Source organism: Aedes aegypti, chromosome 3 (assembly GCF_002204515.2).
Source record: "Aedes aegypti strain LVP_AGWG chromosome 3, AaegL5.0 Primary Assembly, whole genome shotgun sequence".
NCBI lineage: Eukaryota > Metazoa > Arthropoda > Insecta > Diptera > Culicidae > Aedes > Aedes aegypti.
In genome coordinates, this window is record NC_035109.1 from 361,725,176 (window position 1) to 361,750,045 (window position 24,870).

Genomic DNA, 24,870 nt, shown 5'->3' on the forward strand with positions numbered 1-24,870 from the left:
CAAGAAAATAAAACATGCTATTCTTGGTAAATATTACAAAGATATTTATTCCGTGATTTATGTCTTCAATGTTGCAGGAGATCGCCACCAAATCAAATCATTATTTGTTTTGATATGCCAATGCTCTTGCTGGAATAGCCTGAATATTGATGAGGATAATAGATTCGAATGTTATCAAAATTGCCCTATCATTAAATTTTCTTAATAACTCGGTAATTTAAAGAATTTTTATTATTTAACTGTTTAATTATAGGTTGTGTAAGATTATTTCAGTATGGAAACGATAATGAAATTCAACTCAAATATAAATAGAGATTATTGTTTTTGTATAATAATCGCTAAGATTTTCTAAACATTTCAAATATTTCAAGTGTAATCTTTTATGTACATATCTGGCCACTGTTTGCTAAAATGATTTGAAATTGAATAATATTAACGATGAGTCTTTTAAATTAATATATTTTCTTGATCATCTTTATTGAAATCTATTTCCTAACAACGAATAATTAAAAAAACAATCCTCTAATATAGCGAAATGTTCAATATATTATAAAATATATTGGACCCTTACTCGACAGTAACGAGCTTCATCAATCCAATCAAAAAATATTTTTTCACATTTTTTTTATAGTAAACTTGTGTTTCATAGTAAGAACAGCAAAAGTAATATAATTTACCCTATATGAAACTGGAAACCAAAACCAAGGAAAATGTTTATTCAAAACTTTTCCAAATTACTTTTGAGCGCTACTGTATATCAAACTGTTAGATTAGATTATCCTTACATTTCAGTCAGTAATTAAAATCAAACGTTGTATTGAACTTCTCAATTCCAATTCTTTGTTTCAACCCCGTCACTAAGGAAAACAAATAAAAAATATATAAGGGGGGAGGGGGGGTTTGCTTGATATGCTACGTATTTTCCAAGGGGGAGTACCAGCGTTTGTCACGAAATGCTACGAGGGGGGAGGGGGTGTAAAAAATCAGTGAAAAGATGCTACGTCATTTATGGACGGCCCCTAAAGACTGAAAGCCATAACCTCAAATATATGTAATTGTAGGTGCTTCTAATTCGCTCTGAAAGTAATATGCAGTAAAAATGCCGATACAATAATTATTTTTTCGCAGTGTACAATATCCATTGAATAACTATTTTACGTATTCGATTCACCTGAGCTGAATCTCATTGAAAATAATCAAAAAAGTAGATTTGTGTGTTGTACCTTTTTATTCCTCCCTAATTTACTAGTCTTTTGACAGATACGTATTTTTGACTACCACTAGTAGTCAGTCAATAGTACTCATATTGATCTGATAGAGAGAGCAAACACGTACGTTCACAACAATTATGAGTAACCATTCGATGTACATTCAATAATCCCAGGCTGAGAGTGAGGAGAGAAATTTTCGCAACATCGTGAGAGTTCGGTGACATACTCTAGGGCAGCGTGCTGCCTTTGGGAGCAAAAAAATACTAAGCAGAGAGGCAACGAAAAATGAGCAAGGAAGATCCAGCACAAAACACAACAGAATAAAATTCTATCAAAAAAAGAGTGCCATCACAACTCCCCGACGCTTTTCTTATGCGGTCGGGACACTCAAGAGTTCTTTTGATGCGTGAGTAAAGCAAAGATGCAAAAGAGAGAGTACCAGAAAAAAAACCTCGCATTTTTTGGCACTCTCACTTGAATTGAACGAGGATCTAAGTAGAAAATTTTGAGTTCAGTGTTTACTCATCAAAAAAACATCAAAATCGCCTCATTTTTGCATAGCAGATGAGTTTCTATTTAGCCTGCTTCCATTTGTCAGCTCTTCCTTACTGCGAAGCTCTGCAAACACCTCATCATTGATTTTACGGTGAACTGGGGTGGATCGTTTCGTCAACGCAAAAGCATGATTTGGCTTTTCTCTTTACTCTTTGTGGCAAAAAGCTGCAAAGAGGTAACGAAGAGTTGTCTGGAAATGCATTCCTCCGACCTGCGAGAGAGAAAAAAAAATCTCTCTCTTGTAGTCTAGTGGTAGTCAAAATACGCGTCTCTGGCCATGAAGAACAATCATTTCCTTCACACGATACAGTTAGTCAAAAACGACAACCATGATGACGAAGCTCTCAGCTAACAAATATAGAGCGTATACTACTAAACTAAGAAAAAGTATTTGTTTAGAAACCAGAAATGAAATTTAATACTTATTTAATTTAGCGGAAGGATTCCTTTTAAATCTAGAGTTTCATATGAGCTTTTTCCAGCAATAATCTTAGATGTTCTCAGATCATGATAGATTGGCTTTTCAGTCTTGACAAAATTATAAACTGTTTTTGTCCAACGTTTCAGTCCGTTTGAGACCTTCCTCAGGGACTCAATTGTTACAGTTCTTTGATCCAGTGTGGTTCGGTAGAACCTGTAACTGTCTGTTGGATCGATTTTTCCCGCACAACCGCATCCAGTTTAGGATGCTTTTTTGGTGCGAAAATCGAACTTAAAGCTGCACACCGGAATTTAGTACCTGATCCAATAACAATCACTATTGCTACGCCACTGCTCAGGAAAACTTTAAAAAGGTATTGCTACGTGACTATTTCTGTTCTTTTTTTATACAGGAATCTCTGGAACATTCCATGTTTCTTCTCAAGACCACGTTCAAACTATATTGCGGAACACGTTATTGTCTCAAGCACCAAAATAACACTATTTACTAAATTAAGGGTTGCTGAATCCATCGCCGTTATTACATAGCACGTCTAGTTTTTGAAATATTGGCTGTTGAAAATACAAATAATTTAATATTTCAGCCAACTTGTATGCAAGTTTGCCAGCTTATATAGCAATTTATTTGCTTAATTTGCCACAGAATTCAAACTTTATTTGTATAACAATACTTGTCAACAAAACCATTCGAAGGCCAAAAGCTATTTTTTGGTGGTTCAGAAAAGTATTTTATTTTGCGATATAAGAGAAATGAAGAGTTTTGTGAGGAGACTGCAAGCATGTTGAAAGAAATGATTCACAGCAAAACTTAGCAAAACTTTATTGGGCTTTGTCTACAGAAATTCAAATCAGTGTTCATAAGAGTTCTTTTAGAGTAAGTGAAAAGTGTCGCGATCGGTTAGTTCTGTTTGATCTATCGACCTTGACGCTTGCTCCTACGGGGGCGAGCGACGAAGGCAGGATCAAACATGTCGCGCGTCGGTCTAGTAAGTGAAAAAGTGGTGTGATCGGTTAGTTCGGTTAGAATAAGTGAAAAGTGCCGCGATCGGTTATTTCTGTTTGATCTTTCGACCTTGACGCTTGCTCCTACGGGGGCGAGCGACGAAGGCAGGATCAAACATGTCGCGCGTCGGTCTAGTAAGTGAAAAAGTGGCGTGATCGGTTAGTTCTTTTTGATTCTTTGACCTCGACGCTTGCTGCTGGGCAGTGCGTCAAGAAAGCCAAGTTTTTTTTTTCCTTTTCGGGTGCGCCTTTTTTTTTCTGAGTGCTTTTATATAGCCAAGCAAACGAGTGAAGCTGAGAGTGGATTGTGGCTGCACAGTGAAGGATAAAGGATCAATTGGTGAGCTCGTTTCATGCTACTATTTCTAATCTATAAAATATCCCGAGTAACACGCGTGTTGTGGTTGATGCGTGTTGGCTCTTGTATGACAAAATATAGTCTTATAAGAGTTGACAAGCATGTGTGTTCTTTGGGATGTATGACTGCACATTTAATCGTTACAATTGTGGGACGTAAATATGAATTTTCAACAAACTATGAATTGTTCGTCACTGTGAGTGTCGACACAAACTCTGATTCATGAATTATTTATGTTTCACATTTTTTTATTTTCAGAACACCCGTTTTTACCTTTATTTTTGTAATTAAAAAAAAACTTTGAATGGTTCGACACTACAAGTGTAGACTTGCGAAAAGTTCACTTTATTCAACAAACTTTGGATGGTTCGCCACTGTAAGTGTCGGCATAAGAATAAGGGTGTTCTATGATGTTCCAACCAATCAAGTTTTTTGTTTCTTTTCAAATAAGTAAAATATAATAACACATGCTTTCGTCCTGACAGCTGTAGGAATGTTACATTTAGGTATTTGTTCAACAAACTTTGTATGGTTCGTCACCTCAAGTGTCGGCATAATTTTCCACTACATAGAAATTGTTCATATCAAATGAAAATATTATATTTGCAAATAAGCATGTATATATCTCACAAATCATTATTTATCATGGTCTAATCGCTTATCAAAGTGAATCCTGTGACCCAACGATCCTTCCCATTAACAAACATCCCTCCCAGTAACCTTTGTGGATATGCAGAGGCAAACACGGTCTCCAAATAGCAAAGGTTACACACTAACATTCCTTCCCTCAATCCCACCTGACTGCAAGGACGTGGCCGGCGCCGTTATTGACCCTGTATAAATAGAGGCACTGAATTATGCACATTGAATTATGGCCAATCCCAGCCAAACTTCTAGTTGATTCTTTGTGCATTTTCACTGACTTCGGTCAATCACGGAATAGCAACCATTGATATGTGTAGTCAGTCTAAGCTAAGCTAAGCTAAGCTAAGCTAAGCTAAGAAATTCAAATCAGTGTTCATAAATTCTGAAGACAAAAAATACAAAAGGTTAACGTAGAGATTAATTTACTAAGCTATGAGAATGAATTCTGGAAACATACCAATGCATAATAAGAATCCCGGACAAAGAAATCTTCAATCTAATATATCAGAATTCCACTATTACAAAGCATTTGTCGGTTACCCACGTTGCTCTACACTGTCAACCCCAGACGGATCCCAAACCGGCATACATTTTACACTTAATTATTTCCTTGTTTTCATCTCGTCACCTGTTCATGTTAATCGAAGTGTGACCATACCATAAATTAAGCCAACTTCTCACATGATTCAAGACAACGACTACCGGTCGGACCGCACTGTTGTCATCTCTTCTTCCATAATTCCAAAGAATCGCAAACAATGAGAAAACTTGATTTTTCTCACCGCCCGTTCCTCCGCAGGTGAATTGGATGACATGCCCGATCAGAAGGGCATAACAGAATAGTATCTCAATAAAATGAACAATTGTTATTTATATCAACATTTTTTATGCTACATATAGAATCCGTGATCTGTCGACATGCCTGTCTGTCAATCCGTCTGTCACTCTGTAATGCTTGCAATCAAGGTGTCGGAACTTTCATACAAGTTGAAGGCGGGTAGTATACACGTAGGCGAACTTATAATAAGGCGATTGTTATAATTCTATTATTTCTTTTTGATCGGACTAGCAGCAAAGTCCAGCGTCCATCGGTTGGTACGAGCGATCTTCTTCACAGCGTATGATAGCATCGATGCAAATAGCACGGCACTTGACTGCACCCTTGCTGTGTGAGGTCCGGTATGGACCCTCTCACAGAAAAATATGCACTACGTATAGAGGAGCACACATGGGAGATGGAAATGGACAGCCATATATTTAATTAGTTGACCGTCAACTTTCCTGCACCGATTGACATTTGCAACGCTCTTCTCAAGTTAGGGGGATTGCAAGTTCACAGGAGGAATTAAAATATCTGACAACTGCAAGCTCACGATTGATTTCTGCGAATCCGATGAAGAGGCAGTGTCGGATTTGGGCTTTAGGGAGTCTGTATTAGATCTTATGGAGGGGACCCTAAATGCAAAATCGCTGAATGTCTACTTAAATCTCTGGAGAAATTCCTGAAAGACTTTTGAAAGGATTTCCGAAGAAATACCTGATGGAATCAAAGGAGAAATTGCTGTGGAAGGTTCTCGAGGAACCTAAGAGATTTTTTGGAGCAATCTTTGGAGGAACATTTAACAAAACAATATGTTGAAAGGTATTTCAAATAGTATTTTTTATAATGATGAATCTTCAGAGAACCCAGCAGCAGGTCTGGGTAATTTCTTCCTTTGTCCCCCTAAATCCAGCCCTGCAAAGAGGCAGAAGATTGATAAAAAAAATCGCAAACCTCTTCGAGGTGGTCAGCTGGCTTAGGGGCTCCACAATAAGCGATAATTTGCGATAAGGTCAAGTAGCGTGTCTTCCTCAGGCTGGCCCCAGGCCATCGGGGTTCAATCAAAAACCATCAATGAGTCAGATGCCGCTCAGTTAGCGGCGCATTCGGTTTGGATAAACAGTATCCAATTAAGTGCCACGAGGAATGGTAATGAAAACCTGAGTCTGCGGTCGAAGTGCTGGGTGCTGGTTGCGTTCGTGTGGTTGTCGTTCAGTACCAGTAGTGCCCGTGGTGGTGGTGGGTGGAATATCTGCAAAAAAAGAAAGAAAGATCAAAAGACGTCAAATTAGTCACGGCAAAAAAAGAAGACATGACAAATCCATTAATGGCAATGGGGCTTTTGGGGATCAACTAATTGCAGTCGCATCATACTGCAAGGCATACACACTTGATCATGTGAACCGAACAGGTTGCTTATTATTCATTTTGTTGTACAATTAGCTAACAGGTGGCTATGAAGAAGTATATGCGGAAATTCATGACTAGTTTTACCTTTTTCTCAAGAAGATTATGCAAATCAGTTAAAAGCAGTTTTGAATAATAGAAGATCTGATTGAAAGATCAGAATATTCCCAAAATGTGAAAATTCGAAAATCCAAACTACTTTCAAAACGAAGATCTTCAGATTAACAGATCCAAACATCCGATGATCTGAAGGTCTAAAGATTCAAAGATAGAAATATAAAGGACCAGAGATCTGAAGATCCAAACATCCAAAGCTCTGAAGATACAAAGATCTAGATATCAAAAAATCTAGAGATCCAAAGATGTAGAGATCCAAAGACCTATAGATCCAAAGATCTAGAGATTCAAAAATTTAGAGATCCAATGATCTAGTGATCCAAAGATCTAGATATCCAAAGATCTAGAGATCCAAAGATTTAGAGATCCAAAGAGCTAGAGATCAAAAAATCTAGAAATTCGAACATCTAGAAATTCGAACATCTAGAGATCCAAAGGTCGAGAGATCCAAAGATCTAAAAATCTGGAGATCCAGTGATCTTTGGATCGATCTAGAAATTCAATAATCTGGAAATCCACAGAACTAGAGATCAAAAAATCAAGAAATCCAAAGATCTAAAGATCCAGAGAACTAGATTTTCAAGGATCTTGAAATTCAAACATCTAGAGATCCAAGATTCTAGATATCGAAAGATCTAGAGATCCAAAGATCTAGAGATCCAAAGATCCAGAAATCCAAAACTTAAGAGATCAAATCATCTAGAGATCCAATAATTCGGAGATCCAATTATATGGAGATCCAATGATCTAGTGATCCAAAGATCTAGAGATCCAAAGATCTAGAGATCAAAAGATCTAGAGATCTAAAAATCTAGAAATCCAAAGATCTGGAGATCCAAAGATCTAGAGATCCAATGATCTAGAGATCTAAAGATCTAAAGATCCAGAGATCTAGAGATGCAAAGATCTAGAGATCCAAATATCTAGAGATTCAAAGATCTAGAGATCGAAAGACCTAGAGATTCAAATATCTAGAGATCCGAAGATCTAGAGATCGAAAGATCTAGAGATCCTAACATCTAAAGTTCCAAAGATCTGAAGATTCAAAAATCTAGAGATTTAAAAATGTAGAGAACCAAAGATCTGGAGATCCAAAGATCTATAGATCCAAATATTTAGAGATCCAAAGTTATGGAGATCCAAATATATATAGATCATAAGGTCAAAAGATCTATGCATCCAGAGATCTAGAGATCCAAATATCTAGAGATCGAAAGACCTAGAGATCCAAATATCTAGAGATTCAAAGATCTAGAGATCCAAATATCTAGAGATCCGAAGATCTAGAGATCTAAAGATCTAGATAACCAAAGTTATAGAGATTCAAAGATCTTGAGATCCAAAGATCTAGAGATCCAAAGATCTAGAGATCCAAAGATCTAGAGATCCAAATATCTAGAAATCCAAAGATCTAGAGATCCAAATATCTAGAGATCCAAAGAACTAGAGATTCAAAGACCTAGAGATCCGAAAATCTAGAGATCTAAAGATCTAAATATCCAAAGACATAGAGATTCAAAGATCTTGGGATCCAAAGATCTAGAGATCTAAAAATCTGGAGATCCAAAGATCTAGAGATCCAAAGTTATAGAGATCCAAATATCTAGAGATCCAAAGATCTAAAGATCCAAAGATCTAAAGGTCAAAAGATCTAGAGATCCAGAGATCTAGAGATCCAATGATCTAGAAATCCTATGATCTAGAGATCCAATTATCTAGAGATCTAAAGATCTAAAGATCCAGAGATCTAGAGATGCAAAGATCTAGAGATCCAAATATCTAGAGATTCAAAGATCTAGAGATCGAAAGACCTAGAGATTCAAATATCTAGGGATCTGAAGATCTAGAGATCCGAAGATCTTGAGATCCAAAGATCTAGAGATCCAAAGTTCTAGAGATATCTAAAGATCCAAATATATAATGATCAAAAGATCTAGAGATCCAATGATCTATAAATCCAAAGATCCAAAGGTCCAAAGATCTAATGATCTAATCTAAAGTTGTACCTTCATTTACAGTTTGGACATTTTTTGTAGTCATCTTCCTGCTGAAGACCAGCCGAAACGAATGACGGACACTGTTTACCTCAACAACAAATTGGCGGAGAAACATTAATCAAAAGAGATGCTGAAGGTGACAGACAGCTATGGCAAAGCACACTAACTGGTACATACCGCATCAGAAGAAAAAATCGAAAAAAAATACCTCCGTATATTTAAAAAGTATTCGCATTGCACAGAAAGATGCTAACAGCCAGCGCAACTCTATTTGTTGCGGCAAAAGCTCAAGGTCCAACGGTCGCTCCTCAAGCATCCTGCCATCGACTTAGTCGACGCCGTCGTCTTCGGTTAACGCACCGCCGGTCGTCTGATGACCGTGCGAGTTTGTGTTATTTATTGTGACTTTCTGCACTGTCATCAAACAAACGCCAACCCGTGCAATGGCGAATGGACAAAAAACGGATCCATTGAGGATTCAGATATACGCGCAACACAACGCAACTCGAGGTTACACGAGGCCTCGGTGGTGCATTCGGTCTGGTACGCATGAATGGGATGAGTTTGGTGCGAATGTTAGATAGGTATATTCGATTGAAGCGGTTGAGCAATGGGTGAATTTTAAATCATGACTAATTTTTGCATTCAATAAATGGGTGGCTGCAAGAGGAGAAGTGTTTGAAACACCATGGGAAGATTAAAAAAACATAAAGTTAGTTGTGTCTTGTAGTAGGGTCATTCGAAGATAATTGGTATGGTGTCCTATAATAAGCAAATAAACAATAAAACAATCAATCAAACCTTCGTTGGTAAAAAAAAATACTGTGATGTACGAAATGAAGCAGATTTGGAATAAACCTTCAGTACAAAAAATTCAACAATTGAGAATTGAGATGTCCAGAACATTTTAGAACACCTGTCTGCATGTAAGAAAAGTAAGCTGGTTTTGGGGTTAAGATTGAATCTAATTTTGTTAAGGTGAAGTAGGCCGTCATTGAAATGTGGACGCGTCGTTGATGATTGTTGCTAAATTATGTCACAATTTTGAATTGATAAAAATCAGCTGATATTGCAATGACCTTCTTGAAAAACTATCAGCATACTTTCTGCAAGTCACGAAAACCAGTTCGCCGAAGAAGGACTTTCAAGCGGTCTCAATCTGTTGAACCGAATACGTGACATTATTTTGTACGGCGAATTGATGAGTGTGTGCCTCGATAATTGGCGCACTCCAGTCTGTGTCCCATCTTATACAGAGGGCAGATGAGACCCTCCAGCTAGATAGCAGCCTTCTTCTTTCCATATATCCTAAACAAAGTACGGACTACCATGCTTGAAAAGTTCCACCGGGAGCTTCTCCTTGATCGCTCTTCTAACCTCATCTAGCGTCGGGGGCTCCACAGCTTTTCCATCGTTGCTTGTTGGTTAATCTGTTCTCAGATTCGCTCGTGTACTCTCCGTTCAACAAATGCTCAAAGTACTCTTTCTACCTGGCAGATACTATGATTTTGTCTGTCAGCCAGTTACCTTCACGGTCATTGCACTGTTTTTCTCCATACGCAATTAAAAGTTTGTAAAATCTCCGCATATCATTTTGTTCTATGTTTTTTTGCGCCTCAATAATGATATCTTCTTCATACTGCTTCTTATTTCTGTGGTGAATTATTTTCGCGGCTGCTCTCGCTTCCTTGTACCGCTCTCTATTCTGCCGGGTACTAGATACTAACATCCGGCTTCTGGCAACATTCTTCTCATCCGTCACATTATGACACTCCTCATCAAACCAACCATTTCTGGGTCGTCTCTGAGCAGTACCTATTACCTCTCGCACTGCTGTGCTCATCGCACCGTGGATAGACTCCCACAGATTGTTGAGGTTGTCGCTTACGTTGGTTCCTTTTATCCGCTCCTCAAGCTTCCGGCGGTACTCGTCTGCTACACCTTCTCTTGAAAAGCGCTGGATATTGAAACGCAACGGTCGCTGTGTTCTTGTGTTCGCCACGGTAGACAACCGTGCACGAATTTTACTAACAATCAGATAGTGATCAGAGTCGATGTTTGGACCTCTGAAGGTCCTCACATCGATGGCATCCGAGAAATGCGGGCCTTCCACCAAAACGTGGTGAATCAGTATTCACTTTAATTTCGAATCCCAAACATGGCTTCATAGCTTCATGATATTGCAAACCAAAGCTAAAAAATATATCAATCGTTTTTGTAAAATGTTACCACATGCTGAGCTGTTGCAAATTCCTGGTTTCCTGAAGGAAATGACCACATAATTGGCACATTAAACTTCATCAATTCCCAAATCAAGAATAAAAAAAGGATGATTCAAAAGTTTTTAGATGACTTGATCAGATGCCAGGTTGTTTTGTATACCTTGTTCCCCATGGGACGTGGCCATTGTATTGGTGGTTCTGAGACCTATCTTGCAACATATCAAATTTTATTAATTTGCAAATCAAGTCTAAAGAAGAATAGCTCAAGAGGTTTTGAATGACCGGTTGTTCCGGATACCTGGTTCCTCGTTGCAAGTGGCGAATGTATTGACCGATATAAAACTTAGTGCGTTGCATCAAACATAATGATTATGCAAAGTCCAACGAAAGCTTCGATCGTGTGAAGATTTGTTTCATGAATTCCAAATTAAATATTTACTCCGCATAAGAATCTTGTAATCGCAGATGGCTTTCTGTCAAGCCTGTTGGAAGAGTCGATGCAGTAATTTATCATCTTAATAAATTGTTATAAACTCTCTAACTTACTCAATCACTCTTTCTTTTACTAATTCATAATTTTTCCCATTATCTCGCATACAGAATACTTTGATTTCCATCCTCAACTAAAAAATCGTATTTCTCCACATCCCCACGGCACATGCCACTTGAGCTTTCATTAACCTTCCGTCAGTCGCTCAAAAAAAAATTACACCAGCGGTCGCATCGTGTACTGAGTACACGCGGAGCAATTTTGATTGTACATCCAAAGCTAGGCAAGATAGAATATGGATGTCTTCGACAAATTTCTTCAGTCCAACGGTACAAATTGGTCAGTGGACAGAAAACACTTTGGAAACATCCTCATCTTCCTGTGGCCATCGGATTGTGCCCCGGGGGAACCGATGTAGTGGACATTTCGCAATGCAACATCTCGTACACAAATATCTCAGGATCTAGATTTTTTAGCAAGATGGTGTCTTCGGCAAAGTTGTTCAGTAGGTCAAGGGCTAACATGTGATAGGCTGCTTGTTTCGAAATTCTGCCACCAGATGGTGCTAGTGAGCATTAAATTTTTCAAACACCGATATCTCAAGATCCTGATTACCTAGAAAGATGATGTGTTCGACAAAGTTGTTTAGTAGGTCAAGGACTAACATATGATAAGCTACCTAACAAGAAAAACTGCCACAAGATGGCGCTAGTGAGCATGCAATATTTTAATCACGAATATCTCAGGATCCCGATTTTTTAGAGAGATGGTGTTTTCAGCAATGTTGTTCAGTAGTTCAAGGGCTACCATGTGATGATCTTCTTGATTCGGAATTCTTTCAATAGATGGCGCTAGTGAGCATGACATTTTGCGAACACAGATATCTCAGGATCCAGGTTACCTTCGACAAAAGTGTTGAATAGGTCAAGGTCTAGTATGTAATATGCCACCCAACTTGAAATTTTACCACCATATGTCACTAGTGATCATGCTGTATTTTGACCGCGAATATCTTAAGATAATAGGGTCCCAGATAGCCGTAGACGCGCAGCTATTCAGCAAGACCAAGCTGAGGGTCGTGGGTTCGAATCCCACCGGTCGTGGATCTTTTCGGGTTGGAAATTTTCTCGACTTCCCAGGGCATAGAGTGTCTTCGTACCTGCCACACGGATATACACATGCAAAAATGGTCATTGGCATAGTAAGCTTTCAGTTAATAACTGTGGAAGTGCTCATAAGAACACTAAGCTGAGAAGCAGGCTCTGTCCCAGTGGAGACGTTATGCCAGAAAGAAGAAGATCTTAAGATAATTATATTTTAGCAAGATGGTGTTTTTAGTAGATCAAGGACTAACCATGTGATATGCAGTTTGATTCGGAATTCTTCCACAAAAGGAAATTTTCGAATTGAATTATTTCAGGATCCTGGTTAGGAAAATACAATTAGATTACAAAGATGGTGTCATTGTTGAAGTTGTTCCGTATATCATGGACCAACTTGTTAAACTACTCAAAATTCTTCCACATTCAATTGAAAATGCAATGGGCTGCTAGATTTCAAATACTTCCATCAGGCTAGAGAAAGAACTCCTAGTTTAATCTTTTTCAAATACAGAATCTCAAGATCCCGATTATTTTAAAACTTGACGTCTTCATCAAATTTATCTGGTAAGGAAAGTGCTCACATGTTATTGGCAATTATATTTTGAATTATGTAACCCTGCGCCAGTGAGCATTTAATTTTCTGAACATCTTATGATACTGATCAATTGGGCTCATCAATACACGTTTTGTCAAATGTTAAAACATTTCGCTACCAGTAAATTAATAGATAAACACAAAATAAAATTAAACATATAGGGTTCATTCTACTTCAAATTTTAGATTCAAATTGAACAATATTATTTTTATATTTAGTAGAAAGGTAGGACGTAAACTTCTCGTTGCTGGTGATAATCTAAATTCGTAACTGCACATCTCGTGAGAGCACACTCTCACAGTACTTGGGTTTGATATTATGGCACGTCTTTTTCCTCCGGAAAATCAGCTTGAGAGATAAGCTTATGATTATCGCCGTGACCGATAATTTCACATACTGGTTGTTTACAAATAAATTCAAAGTGCTCTTTGTGCTAGTATAATCATAATATGGTTATACTAGCACAAAGAGCACTTTGAATTGATTTGTAAACAACACACACGGAGAAAACGGAAAACCCATATTTGAGTATTTTTTAACTTACTTTTGAGTTATTTTTCTCTCCCTATTTCATTTGCTCCTCCTATTGTTGTCAGAGAGCGAAGAGCAAAACAACCCAAAAACTGAACCTTAGTGCGTTACCTCAAATTTGAGTAAGTGGCACTGTACTGGAAGTTGAGTTATTTGATCTGTTGATTGAGTGAAAAGAACTTAGCCAGTAGGTATTTTTCCGCATGGCTGCAAATGAAAACAACTTCTACCCAATCAACTCAAAATTAGGTTAAGGCACGAACCCCCGGAATTGAGTGGAATGAACTCACTTTTGAGTACTTCATTTTCTCCGTGCAGGCAATGACTATTACATTCGAGGTAATTCGAACAATGTTGTAGTGTGCGTGCCATCCCGTGACTCACCATGAGAGACCGAGTTTCTCATATAACTTTGCACTAACACACACCCATCTTTGTTTTTGTGTAACAGCTTTCAGCCGCCCATGAGCCTCTGTACGTGCCATAAATTCTTTTGTTCTTTTAACTTTTACTGTGCGCCGTGCGTTGGAGCTGTCTCGCTCTCTCTCACGGGCAACTCGAAAACAGCGCGCACAGAAAAATTCAAACGTTTTATAGCATGCATAGGCTTATTAGATATTTGACAGGCTTTTTCATTTTTTTTCAAACGTAAGTAAAAATGAATAGCCGCGTGTACTAAGTCTAGCAGCAGTTTTAAGGCTATTATTCGCATTATTTAAACCAATCAATGTGCTTGAAATATACTGTTTGATAGCAGAAAAATACTACGTGCTACTGCAATATGTTATTGACAATTTTATCAGAAAATTCAGTTGAATTCACAGAATAGATGTTTTCTAGAAAACCGATTATTCCTTCATAATTATTTGATCGTTATTTTATATTATTGTTAATCTTTTAGAACCACCGACACGTTCGGCATTTGCATAGAATAACTGTCAAAGACCTTCCGAATCAGCTGATTTGAGACGTCTCGTGAAAAGGCCTATTGCTCAATTGTAATCACAATTGACAGTTCTTTGATTTCAGCACAGACAACAAGGCGTCACACTCTCATAGGTGTCCATCCAATGAGAATATATACTAAGGTGTGGAAGAAGAAGCAATGGCTATGTATTAGTAAAGAGAAAAAACGTAAACAAAAATAACTACGTCGAGAAGTTTATATTTGGAGCCGAGAAGTTTATATTTGGATGTAATCGGGATCCTCAGATATTAGCAATCAAAATATGCATGCTGAATAGCGCCACCAGTTGAAAGAATCTTTAAACTTGAGGGGTAATATTTCTTAGTAATGAAAATATCTTAGGATCATTTTTCTAAGCGATCAGGATCCAAATATATCTGCGTTCGAAAAATTGCATCTTCAGCGTCGTTTTGTGGAAGAAATCCGAATCAAACGGCACATCACATGTTTAGTCCTTGATCTACTAAACATCTTTGCCGAAAACACCATCTTGCTAAAATATTCGCGATCAAAATGGCGTTCAAGTTGGGTGACTTATTACATGCTAGACCTTGACCTATTCAACACTTTTGTCGAAGACGTCAACTTTATAGGTAGAGTAAAGTGGGGCAAAAGTTCGAGTGGGGTAAGAGTTTCTTTTTAAGATTTCCAGCTCAATCCAAAATAAATCTTATAAATGTCATGGTGGTTCGAATGCTATTCAAGTGAGAGACTTTCAATCCAAATATCATAAAAATCGATTGAGATTTGGAAAAGTTATTTTTGGTCAAACTTTCGTAGCATGGACCCCATTGGAGATAAAATCTTTTTCAATATTTTATGTAAGGGCGTTTCTAGACCTATCATAAGGTTGCTTTGAGGTGTATTAGTTTTTGCATAGATGCTTGAAAACAATTTTTGGCCCATAGTGGGGCAAAAGTTCGAATCAGCGGGGCAAAAGTTCGACCCATGTATAAAATCACGGAAAAATTTGCAAATTGCCTAAAATCCACATATTATCTTCAAATTCAGTTAAATTTGTCTGATCGTGTGAAAATTGTCACCAAAATTTTTATTTCCGCATAGTTTTGTGAAAAACTGCTATTTTTGAGTATATTACAATTAACCCGGTTTTGGGCAATTTGTTGATGAAAATTTAGAGTGTATTTTTCGTCAAACTTAAGTTTTTGGCTGGTTTAAGGTATGATAATGAATCTTCGAGCTGTTTAGTAGAATACCTATAAGTAGATGAAAAAAACCGAATTTAGTACTATACCATTTAATTTCACTAGAGTTTGTATCCTTTGACAGATACGCGTATTTCGACCTCAACTGTAAGGCCGTCTTCAGTGTCGTGTAATTCAAGTCGAGTCTAGTACACGACACTGAAGACGGCCTTACAGTTGAGGTCGAAATACGCGTATCTGTCAAGGGATACAAACTCTAGTGGAATTAAATGGTATAGTACTAAATTCGGTTTTTTCATCTACTTGGTGTAAAGTATGCCTATCATAAAAGGATCGATATTTTGTGTTTTAGCCAGCGAACTTTTGCCCCACACTAGATTCGAACTCTTGCCCCACCGGTGGGACAAAAGTTCGAATAAGACAATTAATTTTGAAACTTTTATAACTAAAAATGTGTAAATATTTTGACACAAATTTGTTCAGCAAAATTATAGCCAATACGTTGAAGATTCAATGTATGGTATTTGTTTTGTTTCAACTGCTATTGTTTTCCTGGAAACTTTGATTATACCACAAAGGTCGAACTTTTGCCCCACCTTACTCTAACCTAGATCCTGAGATATCTGTGTTCGCAAAACATCATGCTCACTTGCGCCATCTATTGAAAGAATTCCGAATCAAGAAGATCATCACATGGTAGCCCTTGAACTACGGAACAACTTTGCCGAAAACACCATCTCTCTAAAAAATCGGGATCCTGAGATATCCGTGATTAAAATATTGCATGCTCACTAGCGCCATCTTGTGGCAGTTTTTCTTGTAAGGTAGCTTATCATATGTTAGTCCTTGACCCACTAAACAACTTTGTCGAAGACATCATCTTTCTAGGTAATCAGGATCTTGAGATATCGGTGTTTGACAATTCAAATGCTCACTAGCACCATCTGGTGACAAAATTTCGAAACAAGCAGCCTATCACATGTTAGCCCTTGACCTACTGAACAACTTTGCCAAAGACATCATCTTGCTAAAAAATCTAGATCCTGAGATATTTGTGTACGAGATGTTGCATTGCGAAATGTCCACTACGTTGGTTCCCCCGGGGCACAATCCGATGGCCACAGGAAGATGAGGATGTTTCCAAAGTGTTTTCTGTCCACTGACCAATTGGTACCGTTGGACTGAAGAAATTCGTCGAAGACATCCATATTCTATCTTGCCTAGCTTTGGATGTACAATCAAATTGCTCCGCGTGTACTCAGTACACGATGCGACCGCTCGTGTGACGGGCCCGGTAAAAAAAGGTACACGAGCGGTTTTTTTTTTCGGTTGGTAAATGGCTGGGCATGGCGTACCATTGGTACCTCGCGTACCTGAAGGAATAAAATAGACCCCTCTGTGCGGTCCTTAGCCTCTTGCCCAGCAACTCCTATCCCTACCTCCTCCTGGTACTGGCCGGGGTACGAGTAACCTTAGGGAAGATCGGGTAACCAACCCCCGGTGGGAACTTTGGTCGTATGCTGACAGGGAAGGGGGGTTTGCTTTTGCTTTTGCTTCTGCAAACCTTGAGCGTCTGTACTCCATGTTAGGAGCGGCTCACAACAGCGTCTGTTCCCCATGTCAGGGGCGGCTGATCATCGTCCGAGTGCCAGAGAAGGACTCTAAGCTAAACTGCGCACTATGGTCCTCCGAACATTTAGGGGGAATGGTCCTCCGGAAATCTAGGGGGTTGGTGTCAGGCCCTGCAAGCCAGCCGTAAAAACACATCAGCACAGGAACGTCAACGAGAGAATACGGACCGGAACAATCGGCAAAGACCACAGCGACGGAAATGGACTAGCGATTGGAAACTCGGTACGTGGAACTGCAAATCTCTCAACTTCATCGGAAGCACACGCATACTCTCCGATGTACTGAAGATCCGCGGTTTCGACATCGTAGCGCTGCAGGAGGTGTGCTGGACAGGTTCGATGGTGCGAACGTTTAGAGGTAATCATACCATCTACCAGAGCTGCGGCAACACACGTGAGCTGGGAACAGCTTTTATAGTGATGGGTGATATGCAAAGGCGTGTGATCGGGTGGTGGCCGATCAACGAAAGAACGTGCAAGTTGAGGCTCAAAGGCCGGTTCTTCAACTTCAGCATTATAAACGTGCATAGCCCTCACTCCGGAAGCACTGATGATGACAAGGACGCATTTTACGCGCAGCTCGAACGCGAGTACGATCGCTGCCCAAGCCACGACGTCAAGATCATCATAGGTGATTTGAACGCTCAGGTTGGCCAGGAAGAGGACTTCAGACCGACGATTGGAAGGTTCAGCGCCCACCGGCTGACGAACGAGAACGGCCTACGACTGATAGATTTTGCCGCCTCCAAGAACATGGCCATTCGCAGCACCTACTTCCAGCACAGCCTCCCGTATCGATACACCTGGAGATCACCACTGCAGACGGAATCACAAATCGACCACGTTTTGATCGATGGACGGCACTTCTCCGATATTACCGACGTCAGAACCTATCGTGGCGCTAACATCGACTCTGATCACTATCTAGTGATGGTGAAACTGCGCCAAAAACTATCCGTCATCGTACGGTATCGACGCCCGCCTCGGTATAACCTAGCGCGACTGGCCCAACCGAACGTCGCTGCCGCATACGCGCAGCATCTCGAGGTAGCGTTGCCGGAAGAGGGCGAGCTTGACGAAGCCCCTCTTGAGGACTGCTGGAGCAACATAAAAACAGTCATCTACAAAGCAGCCGAGAGCATCGTCGGGTACGTGGAAAGGAGGACATGTAACGATTGGTTCGACAAAGAATGCAGGCAGGTTTTGGAGGAGAAGGATGCAGCGCGGGCTGCAATGCTGCAGCAAGGAACGCGACAAAACGTGGAGCGATATAAAAGAAAACGGAAGCAGCAAACCCGCCTATTCCGGGACAAAAAGCGCCGCCTGGAAGAAGCGGAATGTGAAGAAATGGAACAGCTGCATCGTTCTCAAGAAACGCGAAAGTTCTACGAGAAGCTCAATGCATCCCGAAAAGGCTTCGTGCCGCGAGCCGAAATGTGTAGGGATAAGGACGGAAGCATCTTGACGGACGGACGTGAGGTGATTGAAAGGTGGAAGCAGCACTACGATGAACACCTGAATGGCACGGAGAACACAGGCGACGAGGGTCGCGACAGCGGAGGAAGTGACTAAGTCAGCACGGCGGATGAAGGAAACCAACCTGCCCCCACATTGAGGGAAGTTAAGGATGCCATCAGCCAGCTCAAGAATAATAAGGCCGCTGGTAAAGATGGTATTGGAGCTGAACTCATCAAAATGGGCCCGGAAAGGTTGGTCGACTGTCTGTACCGGCTGATTGTCAGAATCTGGGAAACCGAACAGCTGCCGGAGGAGTGGAAGCAAGGGGTCATATGCCCCATCTACAAGAAGGGCGACAAACTGGAATGTGAAAACTATCGTGCGATCACTATCCTGAATGCCGCCTACAAAGTGCTATCCCAGATTATCTTCCGTCGTCTATCACCAATAACAAATGAGTTTGTGGGAAGTTATCAAGCTGGTTTCATCAACGGCCGCTCGACAACGGACCAAATCTTCACTGTACGGCAAATCCTCCAGAAATGCCGTGAATACCAAGTCCCAACGCATCACCTGTTCATCGATTTCAAAGCGGCTTATGATAGCATCGACCGCGAAGAGCTATGGAAAATCATGGACGAGTACAGCTTTCCCGGGAAGCTCACGAGACTAATAAGAGCAACGATGGACGGTGTGCAGAATAGCGTGAAGATTTCGGGCGAACATTCCAGTTCGTTCGAATCCCACCGGGGACTTCGACAGGGTGATGGACTTTCGTGCCTGCTGTTCAACATCGCGCTAGAAGGTGTCATGCGGAGAGCCGGGTTCAATAACCGAGGTACGATTTTCACAAGATCCAGCCAATTTGTTTGCTTCGCGGATGATATGGATATTGTCGGCAGAACATTTGGAACAGTGGCAGACCTCTACACCCGCCTGAAACGTGAAGCAACAAAAATCGGCCTGGTGGTGAATGCGTCAAAAACAAAGTACATGCTGATAGGCGGAACCGAGCGCGACAGAGCCCGCCTGGGAAGCAGTGTTACGATAGACGGGGATACTTTTGAGGTGGTTGATGAGTTCGTGTACCTCGGATCCTTGTTAACGGCTGATAACAACGTTAGTCGTGAAATACGGAGACGCATCATCAGTGGAAGTCGCGCCTACTATGGGCTCCAGAAGAAGCTGCGGTCGAGAAAGATTCACCCCCGCACCAAATGTACCATGTACAAAACGCTTATAAGACCGGTGGTCCTCTATGGACATGAAGCATGGACCATGCTGGAAGAGGACCTGCAAGCACTTGGAGTGTTCGAACGAAGGGTGCTTAGGACGATCTTTGGCGGAGTGCAGGAGAACGGTGTGTGGCGGCGGAGAATGAACCACGAGCTCGCTAGGCTCTACGGCGAACCAAGTATCCAGAAGGTTGCGAAAGCCGGAAGGGTGCGCTGGGCAGGGCATGTTGCAAGACTACCGGACAACAATCCTGCAAAGATGGTGTTCGCGTCGAATCCGGTTGGCACAAGAAGGCGGGGAGCACAGCGAGCGAGGTGGCTTGATCAGGTGCAACAAGATCTGGAGAACGTGGGCCAAAATCGAGGTTGGAGAGACACAGCCTTGGACCGAGTAAAATGGCGTAACATCGTTAACGAGGTTTTATCAAATTAATTGATGTAACACCAACTAAATAAAAAAAAATAAAATAAAAATAACGAGCGGTCGCACTGGTGTACTGAGTACACGCCTAATAACTTAGGTTAAAAACACGATGTTTTCGAATACTTTTCGTTGATTTTTTCGAAAAATTTCTTCTCTACAAGCAATAAGAAGAGTAGATCTTGGAATAGGACCAACACCCGGATCAATTTTAAGGGATTTTCATCGTGTTATTCGACTTTTCGCAAAGTGCGTGTACTCAGTACACTAGGGCGACCGACGGTGGGTTAAGTGCTTCGACATAGTCTTGAGGATATACACCCTCTACATTTGGTACAATCTATACGTAAGACCGTAGAGATAAGACTATGATATACATACTACCAGGCGGGCGGAGGACAGTGCGATGTAACTCGACCCAAATGCGAAGTTGGAAATCAGCGCACTTCGACAGCGAAGTACCGTTTTGCATCGAATTCCCGGACGCTTCGAAAGCCAGACACTCTGAACAATTTCATCTTTTCCGAATGTTGAAAAAATAATTTAAATATAAATAATATTATTCCAATCAATTAATACATTAAAATTAATCATTTTAAATGTATAAGCATCGTAGTAGGTGGTGAAAATTATCAGAAAAATATGAAAATCATAATCACTTGTCATCGTAGGTACTTGTTTTTGCACTGCTTAGCCAATTGGCTAAAATCCAGTTGAAATCATTCATCATTATTATTCAAGTTAAAAAGCATTCACACGTTGTTTTGTATTTTAAACGGTTGATGATATGTTTAAGTATGTATCACATGCAGTGGAAATTGTTTGAAAATTTAAAAAATACGTACCTGTGTTCAACATAAATTGCAGGTAACCGGATATCGAGGCAAAATTATTAAATGCTTGAAATGCCGGACGCTTATGCTTAAAACTTCTGGTAAGTAAACATAGCCAAGATTTTAATACTACCGTTAACTAATACTATCTTCATTATAGAAATCTGTTATATTTCCCATTGCCGGTGGTTTCAAATGACGTGAAAGTGTTTAATCTTGAAGAAAAGCTAATCAAAAAACGTCATTGAGCCTGTAGTTTTATACATTATTACGGATGGAGATAGTTTCATACATACAATTTTAAATAAATTACTCAGATGTCAAGCCACAATCACTCATTGGTTATTAAAAGTGTATATGTTTAACGTATTTCCTTATTCAACTGATTTTTTTATCTGCTGTGAACTCGATTAATCAATTATTTTAGCATCAATCATTTGAGTTCTATATAGATATCAATATTTCAAATACTAGTTGATGAAACTCTTGAAACCTGCCAATTTTGTTTATTTTTTTTAAATGCACAATTCCACGTTCTTCATAGAGTTTTGATTTTATTTGGAGATTAAACTACCGAAAAATACTTCCGAAGAAAACTAACATTTCTTCTCCTTGGCAATACGTCCTCACTGGGACAGAGCCTGCTTCTCAGCTTAGTGTTCTTATGAGTACTTCCACAGTTATTAACTGAGAGCTTTCTATGCCTGTGTTGCCATTTTCGCATTCGTACATCGTGTGGGAAGTCAAGGAAATTTCCATTACGAAAAGATCCTGGACCGACCGGGATTCGAACCCAGACACCTTCAGCATGGCTTTGCTTTGTAGCCGCGGACTCTAACCACTCGGCTAAGGAAGGCCCCAACTAACATATAGGATGCTTAATTTTCATGTATTTTTTTTAACTAATATCATGTTACCAATGATATTTAATGATAATATCAAAGTGTCTAAGTTTCAAAGCAACGTGCATCTCTCATTTTTAATATTTTTAGTGATTAATCCCAAATTTAAAGCTTCTTTTGCCCAACTAACGGACGAAAAACATATTTGTTTCGATAATAAGCTGGAATAAATATTCATTAGAATTAAAACTCATAAATAAATCTACCGTTGAATGTTACAAAGTGCTCAGTGTCCGAATTTCGAAGTAAAACGGTATTCACTGAAGCCCTGAGGCGCGAACGGAACACTCTGAACCTAAACGATGAAGAGCTTATTGCTGTGATATCAAGATCGTGTAATGCTTTCATGCCGAGAAAAGCCCTTCCTAGAGAGAACAGGCCGCCTGTGTACTGGTGGTGCGAATCAATTCCAAAACTTTGAGCAATCTACTTTCCCCGAGGAGGTAAGAATAACTCGCCAATAACTTATGCATACCATATTTTGGTATCATACCACAATTAGGTATTGTTCAGTTATCAATACCTTATTTTGGTATTATAATGGTATTTGAAAAAAAAAATGTTTAAAACAATTCAAAATACTTCATTTTGGTATTCGACAGCTATTGAGGACTGCTTGAGGTATTGAACTAGTATTGAAAAATTTCACTTTTATATGAAAATCCATCAAGTATTATTTAGGTATTACAATACCTGATCTAGTTACTAGCTTGGTATTTGTAGAATATGCAGAAGGTATTATTTGAGGTATTTTACCTCTTATGCGGGGCTCATTCATACCTCATTCAGGTTGTAAGTATTGGAAATTATCTGGTATGGAATACCTCAATTTGGTATTCAGTAGTTATTTTCTTCTGGTCGGGTCGGGCTAGACGAAGAATGCAGCGCGCACGCACAGAAACACAAAGAGAAAAACGCGGTGCAGCATTCAGAGAGGCAAATTTAGCTCTCAAAAAGGAAATCAAGAGTTGAAAACGGGCATTCTTTGACAACCTATGCCAGAGTGCCAACTCGAGTCCGTGGGGTGACGCCTACAGAGTGGTAATGGCTAAGACCAAAGGTGCCATGGTGCCCCAAGAGAAGTCGCACGACCTGCTGCGACTCATAATCGTTGTACTCTTCCCGCAATACCACACAAACCCTTGGCGCCGTATGCGGCAGATGAAGGAGAAGAAGTGGCGAGGATGACGAACGAAGAGCTGGCAGAAGTCGTGAAATCATTCAAACAAAGCAACGGGACCCGATGATATCCCGAATGTTGCCTTAAAGGCAGCGGTCAATGCGGATCCGTACAGGTACAATACACGGAAGGTGCGGACGGCCTGTCCAACAACCAGTTTGGATTTAGGAAAGGTAAATCGTTTCTGGATGCTATCCAGTCGGTCGTTCAGACAGCTGAGGTCGCAATCGAGCACAAAAGGAGCGGCATGCGTTACTGCGCGGTACTTGTGACTCTGGATGTGAAGAAAGAGTTCAACAACGCAAGCTGGGAAGCGGAAGCACATGCACTTCACCGCCTCAAGGTACCGGTGCAGTTGTGTAAGCTTTTAGAAATCTATTTTATAGTAGGATTCTACTATGACACGGAGTAGGGGCAGAAATCCTATCTTCGGCCCGATGTTATGGAATGCGATGAACGATAATGAACGGAGGCCGCACTTTCCGATGGGTGTTAAGATTGTTGGCTTCTCCGACAACATCAACCTAGTTGACAGCAGCGTACTCTGTTCCCATAGTTGAGGAATGGATGAGGATAGGAAACTAGGATTGGCCCGTCACAAGACTGGGGTTGTGGTGGCTAGTCCGAGCAACGGGCACTTATCTCACTCGATAATTGCACAATAGAGTCCAGGCGATCCCTAAGGCATCTGTAATACCGGTCGTCTACAGCAGTATGCTCTGCACATTATTGATCACTACTATCAATGGGACTGTTATGCGTAAAATTCACCAAAAGCTCCCTATTTCTAGCCATAACATTCCCACTGCAAATTTCATAGCAAAATATACGTTTTTCTCATAATACAAATTGTTGGCTCTAATGAACACATTATTCTTTACTCTACTGCAACGATTTTATTTAAATTTATCTCAAACCTTGTCAACACGAGGCATGAGTTAAAATCGTTGAACGCGGTTTTCTCGATTGCATACAGATTTTAAAACATTGGACAATCATGCGTATAACAGCAGTGTAATGTTTTGGAAAGCTGTTTGAGGGAACCATCAAAATAACCAGGACATTTCATTTATTAGTGTAGACCGATGCACGAGTTCACTATGGACCAATGCACGGGTTCACTATTTGACGTTTTAGCGATGCCTTGTTATTTATGTGACCATGGAAACCAGTGAATTTGGCACCGCTCAACCGTCAAATTAGTGAACTTATGCATCGGTCCATTTGACTTTTGAGCGATGCCGTGTTATTTACGTGACAATGGGAACGAGTGAATTCGGCACCGCTCAAACGTCAAATTAGTGAACTCGTGCATTGGTCCATGGTTCCATCTGAGAGAGAGAAGACAGCTCACTGACAGTTCGCAAAGTTGCCTTCTTCCTTCAATTCTTAAGTTGTGCACAACGGTCAGATGAACTTATTTTGGTCAAAATCATATTCAATAGCAGTTTGCCAATACACAACTATACTTGAGTATTCAATTTTTTAATGTGTGAAATCATTGAAAAACATCTACAAACATGAACTACGTTTACTTGAATGTTAAAGGTTTTTCACGCTCTGTCCTTCGACTGTACGGTTTT

At 40.1% G+C, this 24,870-nt stretch overlaps 1 protein-coding gene across 4 annotated transcripts in view; it reads right to left on the reverse strand.

Moving 5' to 3' along the window:
• The window catches only part of LOC5568519 (AF4/FMR2 family member 4), a 492,113-nt gene that overhangs the window by 288,940 nt on the left and 178,303 nt on the right, over positions 1-24,870 (reverse strand). The gene's annotated exons all lie outside the window — the stretch shown is intronic.